Source organism: Camelus ferus, chromosome 24, assembly GCF_009834535.1.
Source record: "Camelus ferus isolate YT-003-E chromosome 24, BCGSAC_Cfer_1.0, whole genome shotgun sequence".
Classification (NCBI taxonomy): Eukaryota; Metazoa; Chordata; class Mammalia; order Artiodactyla; family Camelidae; genus Camelus; species Camelus ferus.
In genome coordinates, this window is record NC_045719.1 from 26,290,285 (window position 1) to 26,302,478 (window position 12,194).

Genomic DNA, 12,194 nt, shown 5'->3' on the forward strand with positions numbered 1-12,194 from the left:
GCACTTCAGAAGTTTCACATTCGGGGCCATTTCAACTAAGACGCAGCGAGGGAACGGGCCCCACCCTCACGTGTCACCTTTGAGGGCCCCAGAAGAAGAGGGTCCTGGGCCAGCTGCCGAGGGGAACGCCCCGTTCGCGGCCAGCCCTCAGGCCAGAGGCTGCTGTTCCAGCCCACGGACTTCGCTTTGCACTGACGTCTAGCTGAGTTACAACACTGTGTTAATTTCTGGTGTACAGCATAGTGATTCAGTTAAACATATATTTACATATATTCGTTTTCATATTCTTTTTCATTATAGGTTATTACCAGCTATTGACTATCCTTCCCTGTGCTATGCAGTAGGACCCTGTCATTTAACTATTTTATATATTTTGTAGTTTGTATCTGCCAATCTCAAACTCCTAATTCATCCCTCCACCCCACCTTTCCCTTTGGTAACCATAGGTTTGTTTTTTATGTCTGTGAGTCTATTTCTGTTTTGTAAATAAGTTAATTTGTGTCATTTTTGTTTTCAGATTCCACATATAAGTGATATCTTACAGTTATGGTGTATATATATATACATACACACACACACATACATATATATTTATCACACACATACACAATGGAATACTACTCAGCCATAAAAAAGAATGAAAAATGCCATTTACAGCAACGTGGATGGATGTAGAGATGATCACACTAAGTAGGTCAGACAAAGACAAATAGCATATCATATCATTTATATGTGGAACCCATCCATAGCTTTTTTAGAGCTCTTCTATGGTGTTTAGCAGAGTCAGATACAGTTTGGTCGATGGATGGAGTGTTAAGAGTGTCTACGTTTGCCAAGAGGAGATGGGGTCTGCGAGCTCTCGAGTCTCTTCCCTGGGGTGAGGGAGGCATGGTGGTGCTGCCTGAGCCCGACACTCCCCCAGGGGCCCCACGTCGTCTGATCTCACTGCTGTTTGAGGTTCTATCTATACTTGGACGACAGTAAAGTTATAACTTAAAAATAGTTTTTCAAAAACAAATTATCTAGGGAGCTACTGAAGATAAGACTTTTACATAATTGTCTTATAAAGAGCAAATGTTATGGTTACCGGGGGGGGGGGGGGTTGGAGGGATAAATGAGGAGTTTGGGATTAGCAGATACTAACTACTATATATAAAACAGATAAACAAGGACCTACTCTCTAGCACAGGGAACTGTAGTCAATACCTTGTAATAGCCTATAATGAAAAAGAGTATGAAAAAGAATGTGTGTGTGTGTGTGTGTGTGTGTGTGTGTATGTGTGTATATATGTATGTGTGTGTGTATATATATATGTATATATATATAAAAAACTAAATCACTATGCTGTACACCAGAAACTAACACATTGTAAACCGACTAGACTTCAATTAACAAAGAAGAGGGCAAACGTGGCTGAAGTTCAGAGAAAGAGATGCTGCTTGTCCCTGGGGGCAATCTCCTATTTGCCAAACATTCCGAAGTGTGACACCAGGGATGGTTCCCTGCATTTTTCTCATCCCTTTTGTTTAAAATAAATGAAGAAGGAAGAGCTTAATTTAAATGACAGAACTTCATATTTACTTTTCCAGACTTCAGTGATAAAATGAGGGCCTCTGTGATGTGACAGCGGTAAACCCACGGTGCCCGTGATCGCTGGGGTCTGAGGTGCGGTCTCAACAGGATCACAGTTCTGCTCTTTCTCTTTGGGTCACTTAAGTACCTACACGTGTACCTGCAATTTTAATACACTCTAGAACTTCATACTTTCAAAGGATTTTCCTTATTACACAATGTATATACACTTAAATCATGAGGAATCCCACCATCCAGAAATTAACCACTGTTAATATGTTTGTATGTATCCTTTTGGACCGTTTTTGCTCTCCATGAGAGAGGCAGACAGAGAGAAACCACACACAGTGTCATGCAATGGACTTCCTCTCTTAACTTCATGTAGTAAAACATGTCTTGTCAATACACATCCTTAAACAGCACGATTTTGGCACCAAGGTCACCAACCTTCTGTGCACAGATACACCCTGATTTCCCCGGCCGGTTCTTCTGTGTTGGACACGGGCTGCAAGTGTGGCGACCCCTTCTGCAGACCCTAAGATAGCTCCTTAAATAAGTAAGTAGCGAGGTGACAGACACATTTGTGTCTCTTAGTACTCAGAACTAAAAATGTCCTCCAGAGTCACATTAGTTTAAAGGTAAAACCTTATGAAACTGGTGATAGTTGGCCGTTTTGCGTATAAAAACAGTTTCATAAGACTCAACATACCATAAGCACAACATTTTTAGAAGAATCTTAATAGACACACTTTATCACTTTATTCTGCCACTGGGAGAGGTGGGCGGAGCGGCCACTACAGCTGAGCATTACTTTAGACTCTGAGTCCATACTCAGGAACACAGTGTCCGTGGGCTCTGCCTGCTTGCAGCGTACAGTCTGGAGCCCTAGAGACGCACCAAAGATGGCTGCGTGGCCACCGACCAAAGAGAGGCGACGGCTGCGCAGTCACCCATGGCAGAAAAGCGGAGGAAGAGAAGGCGGGAGAAGGAACGCTCTGAACTGGGAGGGGATGGGGCATTTACGCAGAGCAGACTGGCAGGGTGGGAGGTGGGGAGGGCCTTCCAGGCAGAGGAAACAGGCCGCAGGAGGGCTGGAGGCAAAGTCCTCTCTTGCTGAAAAGTCAGAAGGGCTGAGAGCTGAAATCAGGGGGCAGGGCTGCAGGCTACACGGTCGGAGAGAGGAGGGGGGATGTATTTTTCGTATCTTTAACAATTTTTTAGAAAGATATCTAATTTTTCCTTTAACTTGCATTTCTTTTAACCTAATGATACTGACCTTTCTCCAACATTCCCTTGGCCATTTACAGCCCTTCTGAATGCCTGTTTTTGCCTCTTCTCCATTTTTCTACAGGCGTAATCATTCTCTCTGCGATGACATGTTAAGGGTATTAACATTTTTTTCATTTATTTCACAATTCTTTTCTCCACTTACTATGCCTTTCAGGACACAGTTACTCAGCATGCACTTCGGGCCAGGAGCTGTGCACCTGCTGCAGGTGCCTCCTGTCATGGGAACAAGTGTCCCACAGGCCATCTGTCATTGATCTGAGGTGACCGGGCTGTGCCTTCTTTACCACAGCCACCCAGCGCGCTTCCTGAGGAGACCGGCAGACCCTCGCAGGGCCATGCCCATCCTGCAGACAGGCCCCTTTCCTGAGTTCTCACCAAGGTGATCTGCTGGGGCCATTTTCACTCGTGCTGATGGGCAGGAAGATTTGCTTGGCTGAGGATGCCTGACCTGGTTAGCCTGTAGGGGACCATGGGCAAGAAGACAGATCACTGCTTCCAAATATTCCAGCACAGCCACTCGGAAGACAGGTGACAGGAGCTCACCTGGAGTAACCGTCACCTGCCCACCAGAAGCTTTCAACCCACGTTTACAAGGAAGGAGATTCCACGTCCCAGGACTGTCTGTTTTTCTATCAGTTTGGGGGAAAGAGTGGGTGGTGTGTCCAGATGGGAAATGATTCACTTCAAATGGCACCTTAGCAGCGTTCTCTTCCATACCCTAGCCTGAGTCAGTACCCTGGGAGACCCCAGAAAGTCTCTACATAGGCACCAAGTCCCAGCTACTCTCAGACCACGAGGAGCAAGGTTCTGTCGAGGTGACTTGGTGACGTGAGGGGGCGCGGACCCTCCGGTAGTTTTCTGGAGCTAAAAGGGATGACTTCTTTCTTGCAGCCCGAGGGCCTTCCGGGAGCGGTTTGGGGCTCAGACTCTGAAATGGCAATGCTTTAATTTCTTTTCTTCTTTTTCTAAGTAAGGCAGACTTTAAGGCTAGTAAACCTTCCCAGGGTTTACAAAGGCGGAGCTCACTCTGGAGTGCCTCCTAAAGTTTGTTCTCAGGGAACTGCTTTTTAACACACTCCCCAGAAAAGAAAGAAAGGAGGAGAAAGTCCTAGGACCACAGAGGGGCAGCTTCATAGACACGCAGGCCGGAGCAGGGCCCTCAGCACAGCACCGCAGACGGGAGAGTCTCGGCCACAGTGGTCCCTGTCCTTCGGCTGCTGTGCTGCTTGGCTAACCTTCCCGGCCAGGGGAAGTCCAGGGTCTGGCATCTAAGCCGTAACAGGTTCGCCGAGACCGAAATCCCTGGGGCTAGAACTTCGGGCGCTGGATAGAGGAAGGAAACGGTCCAAGGTCATCGCCACAGGTTGGGCAGGCAAGACCTTGCACTCCCAGTGGGACACGTCTCTGCCAGAGACCAGAAGACCAAACCGTTGCCAGCTGGGTTGCGCTGTGCTCTGCACGGAGGATTGGTCGACACAAGCCCACGGCACTCCTGTCGGCGGTGCAGCTGCCCCAGCAGAACTCGGGACCCTGCAAGGGCCCCCCAGCTGTGCTCCCACCTCTGGCTCCCTCCCTGAGCACCCTCTGGGGCTGCCTTCTCCTCTGCACCCCAGAGACCTGGGCTGCTTGCTGTTGAACTTGCTCAGAACATCCATTTTCATCTTCTCTGCTTTCCTCACAACGACATCTCCTAAAACAGACTCTCCAGCATTTGTCAGCAAGAGAAATGGGTATTTAGTTTGGGAAAAGTAAACTCACTGCTAGACAATTACATGTAATGACCAGGAGATGGACAAAATTAAACACATCTCCTGGAAGCAGCTGAAGGAATGGAGCCAGCAACGCCAGGAGGTCGCAGGTGGACGGTGGAGGGCCCCTCCCACCTTCAGTACAGGAGGGACCTCAGCATTCTTCCCTGATGAACACAAGAAGGCATGATTCACTCTTCTGATTTTAAGTTTGGCTTCTTCATTCAATCATCCTAGACCTTCTGGGGGGATGTGCTGCACACCAGCGTGTGCACGAGGCAGCGTCTTGTTCTGAGCCTGTGATCGGGGCTAAGCTTCGTGGAGGGGAAAGTTCAATGCTTACCCACCCCACGGCTGCGACTGACAGATGACTGGGAATTCTGGCAGATTTGCCCAAACTGCTACCTGTTAGCTCCCCTGTGTACAAAGTGAGCTCGCTGTCACGCTGTCCCTGTGCTCCGGGTGACGGTGACAGGGATGTGAAAACAGCCCTGTGTTACAGTCAGAACCGATTTCCACAACATTGAATGTTTTCTTCATTTCTTCCATTTTCCTGTGTTCCATCTCCCAAACTCTGGGAGCTTCATTCCAAGGACCTAACCTCCCCCCTCCCCGTGCCATTTCTGCTCTCTGCTGAGCAACTCACAGTGTTCTAGACAGACGCCTCCTTCCCCACCTTCCTTCCCGACATTTCCTGAGTTATGCTCCATATTCTCCAAGGCTTTGCCTTGGCTGTGATTATCCAGGAAAATGGTAAGTTAAGTCACATGAGAATGTTCCTTTAATAAACTGCCTTCATTCAGTGGGTCGGGACACAAGTGGTGGATTTCACAGAGCAGAGCCGAGACAAGAGATGTGACTTTCCATGAGAGATTATGTAGGTAAACGCCAAATAATCCCATGTGTACGGGGCATGTTTTGCTTTTAATATGCAAATAACTTAGCCACCTAAATGGCACATAAAGATCTCACTTATAGTCAGTTCTACCTTATAACTGATCAACTTGAGAAGCAGGGCACCTATGAAGGAACAGAAAGTAAACTTGGGGGCAGAAGACCTGCGGTTAAATCTGAATTCAGCTCACAGACTATGTGACCTTGGCTACTGGCCTCAGCTTCCTCCTTTGTAAGATGGGGTTAATTATACTCGCTTCATGTGGTTCTTAGCAAATTGAAATCACAGTACGAAGGATGCTTTGCAAAGAGCTCAGTGTTACAAAAATGTAAAACGCTGAATAGAAGTTCACATATTAGGCATCTAATAGCTATTATTAATAGCAGCAAGGCCCGCACAGGCACACACCTATTTTAAGCTCTCACTTGTGCCAAAAACCAGGCCCAGACGGAGGAAGGAAAGGCCCGTAAATCAGTCCCCTTAAGAAGCCTCCTTAGGACGCCAGCAAAGACTGAAACGGTTTTAGCTCCCAGTTTAATGAGCGTTGAGCAACTCCAGAAAAATACTAAAAGTTAATCATTCAGGCTTCACATGTCATGAATAAAATACACTGTTCTAATAGCAAGCAATAAACATTGAGAGAGTCCTCGTGACGAGAAAAAAGAGCACACCCCATGCACTTTGTAAATGAACGTGTACATGAATCGATTTTGATAAACGAAGGCGATTTCTCAGAAAGATTTCCAGCACCCAAAACAGGGAACTAGGGAACAGTTTACTTACCCTTCGCAAGTGGGTGGACGTTCTTAACAGCTTCAAGAGGAGACTAGATAAAAGGTGAGAGCTTCAGCGACTGCTGTGTTATAGGTCGTCGTGAAACTTTAATTCCAAGCCATGTCTCGGCCCACAGGTGCACGCGCGACACCGGCGGAAACGCTGAGCCTGACGGTGAGAGTACAGCACCCTCGGGAAGGGCCCTGCCGTCAGCACCAGTTTACAGAGAGAAGGTACATGACCCTAAGCTTTCTCTAAGTGTCAGGGACCACTGCTGTCTCCTAAAAGTCGCGCACGAGTCGTGCATGACCAAATTTACTGGAGTCCATTTGCAACACCAACACGATTTGAAAATATCAACTGTCTCAAAATCTACCCATCTAAACATAAGGGTCTCTCATCCTCGGCAGTATCACCAACTAGACACCCTGAACGATGCTCCCAGGTGAAAGAAAAAGTTGAGTTCAACATCTGAAAAGACACTTAAATGCACCACTAACCTGAAAGTAAGGAGTCCCTGGAAACCCCAAAAGTAACTGCAAGTTGACTTGCCGTCTAGAAGGGTCTGGCTCCCTTGTCACACTGAGAGACCACACAGAGCACTGGGACCGAGCCCGAGTCCCAGCCATGCTGGGCGTCCAAGGGAGACATCTGGACAAAGCTGGACCCTAAATGGTGTCACCCTCAGTGTGAATTTTAGCCAGAAATAACCCCAGGAGGAGGAAACGGCAAGGTAGCTTGCCTCATCTATCAAGCAGATGGATAAACCACTTCCCCTGAGAATTCACACCGACAACCTGGTCTTCACACAGGTGTGCTGCCCAGATTCATGGGGCTTATGTGGTCCAAAGAACTTCTACCTGAGAATTTAGTTTAAGGTGACACCAGGTAGGTAGGGCCCCCTGGGTGCTGGGAGAAGCAGATTCTCTTGGGAAGGGATGTACTTTCATCCTAAGCCCCTGAAGTACTCGTCTAAGACAAACTTCCCGGGAATAAGAGATGATAGTAAACTCTGTAAGACTCAAGAATCCAAAGCTTCACGATTTGAAACCAAAGGCAGCTGCTCAGCGTTGAGATGCTGGAGATATAAGATAAGGGATGTAAAATGAGTTCATCTACTGAAATAAATAAAAATGAAGAAAAGACTAGAGTGGCAAGAGGATTTTCAAAAGAACCAAAAACTAGAAAGGAGATAAAAACGTAAATATTGAAACAAATACTCAGTGTATGAAGTTATCATCAGTTTGGGCACAAGGAGATCAGAGAAGAAAAAAAATTTTAATTATCCAAAATACAACATGGAGGACAGAGGTCCACCTAATCAGAGTTCCGAAAGGAAAGAATTCAAAGAACAAGAAAGAAACAAGAGTCAAACAGATAATGTGTACACACCTTCCAGACCTGATGAAAGATATCAATTCTTGAATTACATTCTAATGAAATACAAAAAAGAAAAAATAAAAAGAAATTATCCAGATAACATCTTAGTTAAAGGACAGATCACCAAAGATAAAGACTATCTTAAAATCAGCCTGAGAGCAAAAGCACATTTCCTACAAAGGAGGAGCAATTCGCCTGAACACAGCACTAGCGGCAACAGTGGGTGGAAAAACATCTTCAAATTGATGAGAGGGGTCCTGCTTCCAGCCAAGGTGGAGTTACAGAGGCCAGAGTCACTCTCCCACCTGTGACAAGCGAAAACAAACAAAACAAAACAAAACAAAACAAAACAAGCAAGAAATACACCAAAGACAAGCATCTGAAACAATGATTTTCAAGACACTCAATCTCAGGCAACATCAGGCAAGGGTCCTTGAGGAAAAGAAAAACAACTCAGCAAAGCCAACTACAGCTCCCAGATTTCTGCCATGAGAAGATGTCTACGTGCAGCCTGGGGTGGGGAGGAGGGCAGGCAGAGCCCAGGGCCCCCAGATGAGGGGGCTCAGCTGAGGGCCAGGGAGGCTAGGGGTGCTACATTCCCAGAGAAGGGCCCCAGAATGCAGAGCAGGACCAAAGAAGGACTCTGATCTGTACACTGTTCTGCTTGAGGGTTTGGCCAAGTCGTGCTCAGCACGTGCATGTGAGGAAATAACTCCACGAACCCAAGGGAGAAACCAGCCGAGAGGATCAGAGGGAACAGTGCCCACCTCCTCACAAGGCCAGCAGGACTGGACTTCCTACCAACCAGTGCTGCACAGAAGAATCAAAAGGGATTTGCCTCAGTCGAGGTGAAAAGCTGGCCAGAGAGGGAAGGAACACTGCCCTTGCCTGCTGGACAAATGGTGAAACAAGACCCCAAAGGATCAAAACTTTCCAAATAACCTAACTTCAGGAAGAACAGAGCTCCGGAATACTGACAGCAATACTAAAATACCCAGCACCCAACAAGGTAAAATTCACAAGGTAGGCATCCAATTAAAAACTACCAGGTATATAAGGAAAAAAAAAGTAACCATGTGAGGTGCTGGATATTAACTAAACTTAGTGCAATCATTTCACAATATATACAAGCATAGAATCATTATGTTGTACACCTAAAACTAATGCAATGTTGTGTATCAATTATGTCACAATAAAACTGGGGAAAAAAGAAAACCATTCAAAGAACAAAACAAAGAGTTTCAGCTAGTGCATTTTTTAAATGGGATAAAAATTTAATTTAAAAATACTCCACCCAAAAGAAGGTAGAAAAAGGAGAAAAGGAGAAGGAAGAGATAGCATAAATTTTAAAAAACAGTGGATGACAGACAATAAGCGCAAATACACCAATTACCACACTAAATGTAAATGATCTCAAGATTTTGGAGCAGCATACTTGAGACATGAGACACAGGTAATGTTTTAATTGCAACATTAATCTTTATATCTTAAACATGGTTCAGTATATAATAAAAATTAAAAAGTACCTAAAGTGTTCATAGAATCTCATTCTAAGAATTAGTGTAATAATATGCATAAACAAATGAGCCCTTTATATACATCTGATCAATAGATCTTTATCACTTTCTTGATGAGTTGTAATTCATTTGGTTAAGTTAGAAAACTTTTCTGTAAGAGACGTGTTCTCAGGAAACCCTATGATGCATGTGTTTTGATCAATGCCATCTTAGAATGCCAGTGTATGCCCGACAGTCCTAATGAAACCTGACAAGCTTCTCAGACTGCACTGGCGATGCTCTAAGAGTGCTGCATCTTTGGATTCTTGGCTGGAATGGGTTCTTGAGAGTGTGTTCTCTGGAGAAGGTGAGAGATGGTAGGAATATCAGTGTGGCAGAGACCGGAAGTACACAGAGTTGGGGGGGCAGGGCGGTTATGTGACGCTTTCCTCTCTCAAGGAGAGGAACTATCTGGAAGCAGCTATAAAAGACTAGTCGCTTCTCTGTCCAAACTATCATATAATTCTTAATCATAGTTCACAAAGACAGGATCCTCTCTGACAACTTCAACTTATGGAGAATTTGACTGCAGATTTTTCTTTTATAACGTGTGTGTGCACATGTGTGTGTGCATGTGTGTTACAGAAATACAAAGTATGGCAAATACATTAAGTGGTGCGATTTGTACAGATGCATGGAGGTGCATGCATTCACTCTCATGATGGTATGTGAGGGTGTTGCAGCCTGTTTTGTAATCCAGGCCTCTTAGCACCATGTTGATTTTATTCAAGCACCTACCACCTGCTCCAGAAAACAGACGGAATGTGTCCATCTCAACGCAAGGCCAAGAGTCCTTCAAGAAGGCTGAAGAACAGAGCTCTGAGTATTAACCAGAGAATATCATTTATTGGTCGGCCGAATGGCAGTTAGAGCTATTTTGAGATAAAATTTCCCAGGAAGCAATAACCTAAGTTTTAACTTTTTTTTCACTGGCTAATGACTGAGAAATAGGAAACACTTTTTACTCATTTCCAACCACTCTGTAGCCGCCTCAATCAATACTAATGCAGGATATGGGGAGAGGCTAAGCCCGTTTGCCCTTCACTTAAACAACACTGCCAGCCCTACAGGAACAAGCAAAAGCAAGCAAGTTCCATCAGTCCAACCTGAATATGCTTGAATAATGTTTTAAAAAAGGAGGCTAGACAGGAACTTTATGGGGCCAGAGATGTTCCTTCTCAGGGATCATCAAGGGCTGGATCCCCCAGGAACTGGATTCCCACGCCTTCATCCTGAGCCCACACAGCACCCCTGCACGCAGCCCTCCCACTCCATCTGGAGGACAGAGCTCAGAGGAGCATTGAGTCTGGCCACAACACCAGCCACAAGTGGCAGGAAGCTACTGCTCGTAACCCAGCAGGACCAGCTACTGCAGAGTGTCCGACAAGAGAGGTAGGGAGGGGCTTTCATTCCTGGGACTCAACACGGCATCGTCACACACTTCAAACCAAAGGGGAAACCCATTCAGGTGATGGAGGGACCGATGTGGTCAAGAGCTGCCTCTTCTGTCCCTCAACTTACATCCTCCTTTGAAAAGAATGTCATTGAAAACAACCAAGAAGCAGAAAGAGGCAGTTTCCTCTGGCCCCAAAGGCTTTCCAATCATGTCCTTGAAATACAGGCTTGAATTTTCAAAGATTTCACACAAAACATATTGGATGAATAAGATTAAAGCAGTTGTATTTTGTTAAATTAAATCTTAGAAAAAGAAATCATTTTAATTGGGGAACCAGAAACTGAACTAGATTTATATTGCTTAAAGTTTATAAAAACGTTGCCCTCACCCAATGTATTTTAGTGACAGTTAATACTGAGAATGAATGTTGAGTTACAATTTAACTCCGGCCAGGGGATGACAACAGATGAACCCACTTTGTTTTCTGTTGCAAATTAATGCACTTTGTCTCATGAGACTGGAGAAAGGTTAATAAATAGTATATTTGTCATTTTGCCCCTTAAAATGCTGGTCTACTGTGTGCCCAGCGCCTTCTTGGAACTGAAGGTAAGAGGTGCAAGCTCTCTGAAGCTCACACTCCGAGGAAGAGGCGGGCGTGGACACGCAAACGTGCTTGAACACAGAACGCAAAGCAGGACTGAACACAACATACGCCGTGGAAGCTAACTCAGGACATCTGGTCATTTTAGCCAAGATCTCACATCGCCAACTGCATACTGCTGATGTCTTCAGCTATTTTCTTCAGCTAAGGCCCAGGAAAAGTGAATAACTGGAAATGTGTCTCCACTACCAGGACCCTGATAGGACCCACGTCTGTGTTGCCAAGATGTCTTTTCTGAACCATCGATCCGTCTACACAGTAACCAACTGCACATTTCCACTTCCAGCCCCACAGACACATTGATCTTGGTTTCAAACACCAACTGACACACACTTTCCCTACCCCCCCTTCCTCTCCCTCCCCCACGTCAAATCTGAGCTTCCTCATGTGGTCCTTACACCGGTTCAGTGGTGCCTCTGTCCACCCCGTCAGCATCTCTTTCTCCTCCATGCTGAATTAGAAGATAAATCATCTTTCTTGAAGCATCTCTTCTTTTAAAATCCCTGTGCCACCTCCTTTGCTCCAGTTCTCATCCCTTTTCACCCAGCCGTCTCCTGACCGGTCCTTCTGCCTGAATCGCCCCCATCTGCCATCACTCACACACACACTCACACAAAAAAGGAGGCAGTGGCCAGAACGGTCTTTCTTTCCAAAGCATGATTTACTCTGGTTTCTGCCACTCCTTAACCCTCCATGGCTCCTGCCACCCAGAGGCTGCATTCTAAACTCCTAGAAGTGGCATCCAAATCCTTACGAACACCTGGACCACTTCCCATGCCCCACAGCTGGAGGCGGCCTTCAGGCCTTCTTCGGGGGGTGACTTCACTTTATAATTCTATGACAGCATCATCCTATGTTCCCGCAGGGGTCTGTCTATACGCCCACCGCTGAGCTTAGATGAGGAACTCCCCAGGACAAGGG